Genomic DNA, 1,922 nt, shown 5'->3' with positions numbered 1-1,922 from the left:
ACATTAAATATAAGTAGACTAAAAACTCCAATTAAAAGGCAGAAATTATCAGACTAAATGTAAATAATAAAATCAAGAACTAACTATAAGCTATTTACAGGAGATACATATTTACAAACATGCATACATAAAGACAAAAATAGATTCAAAAGAAAAGGATGGAGAAAGATTTATCAGGCAAACAGTAAGCCTAAGAAAAGTGGAGTGGTTATATTACTATCAGACAGTATAGACTTCAAGGCAGGAGTAGAAAAGGAGGAACAGTTCAGGAAAATGAAAGAGAAGAAAGAAAGAAAGAAAGAAAGAAAGAAAGAAAGAAAGAAAGAAAGAAAGAAAGAAAGAAGGAGGAAGGAAGGAAGAAGGAGGAAGGAAGGAAGGAAGAAGGAAGAAGAAAGGAAGGAAGGAGGGAAGGAAGATCGGTCAAATCAAATCATCAGGAGGAAATAAAAACCCATCCGAAGACATAAAAATCCTGTGCATGCACCTAATAACACAACCTCAAAAACATATAAAGCAAAACCTCACCAAACTAAAAGAAGAAATAGACCAATCTACAATCATAGAGTGTAACCCTCATCTCTAGTGAGTGATAGAATAATTAAATGTAAAAGTCCGTAAAGATAGGGGCACCTGGGTGGCTCAATGAAGCACCTGACTTTTGATTTTGGCTCAGGTCATGATCTCAGAGTCCTAGGATTGAGCACCAAGTGGGGTTCTGGTTTGGCATAGAGTCTGATTGTCCCTCTTCCTCTGTTCCTTCTCCTGCTCTTTTCTCTCTCAAATAAATAATTTCTAAAAAATCCATAAGAATAATACTGATGGGAATAACACTATCAATACTGAATTGATAGTTATAGAACAATTGATAGTTATAGAACCACTCGACTGCAGAATACACATTCTTTTTCAAGAGGACATAGACCATTCACTGCGGTAGGTGATATGCTGGGTTATGAAGTAAGTCTCAATAAATTTCACAAAAGGTTGAAATCTTAGTGTATCTTCTCTGGCCACAACAGAATTAAATTAGAAATTAATACTAATTTCTAGAAAAGCCTCTAAACATTTGGAAATTGGGACGTTTGGGTGGTTCAGTGGTTTAGCGCCTGCCTTTGGCCCAGGGCGTGATCCTGGAGACCCGGGATCGAGTCCGCATTGGGCTCCCTGCAGGGACCTGCTTCTCCCTCTGCCTGTGTCTCTGCGTCTCTCTCTCTCATGAATAAATAAAATCTTTAAAAAAAACTTTCATTTAAAAAAATTGGAAATTACACACACACTTCAAAGAAGGGAGTCAAAGAAGGGAAATAAAAAACTATTGTGAAATGATGAAAATGAAAGCAGAAACAGCAAAAACTGTGAATGCAGATAAAGCAGCGCATAGAGGGAAAGGCATAGCTTTAAATACATATATTTTTTTAAAAAAATAGAAGGGTCCAGAATCAATAATACGGTCATCTACTCTAAGCAGCTAGAAAAAGGAGAGAAAAATCAAACCCAAATTCAGTAGCAAGAAGGAAATGAACAAAGCGCAAAATCAATGAAGTAGGAAACAAAATCAATGGAACCAAAAGACGGCTTTTTGGAAATATTTTTTAAAATGATGAACTTCTCGCTCTGTTAGTTGGAAAAAATAGAGACAAAATGCAAACAACCAAAGTCCTGAATGTCTGAACGAAAGACAAGGCCCCTTACTGCGGCGGGCCTGTAGGGGGGTAAATAGACGTACAGGTTGAGGATGCTGCGGTGAAGGGAGGCTGATCCAGGTGGGATGGGGGCTCCCCCCGCGCGCCTCGACGGCATCCAGCCCACCCCGCAGCTTCCCGCGTCCGGAGCTGCAGGTGGCGGCCCCGCCCCTCGGCCCTCGCCCCGCCCACCGCCGCCCTCGCCCCGCCCACCGCCGCCCCGCCCTTCCGCGCAGGCGC

The sequence above is a fragment of the Canis lupus genome, chromosome 3 (assembly GCF_003254725.2).
Source record: "Canis lupus dingo isolate Sandy chromosome 3, ASM325472v2, whole genome shotgun sequence".
Lineage (NCBI taxonomy): Eukaryota > Metazoa > Chordata > Mammalia > Carnivora > Canidae > Canis > Canis lupus.
This window is presented reverse-complemented; position numbering follows the sequence as displayed.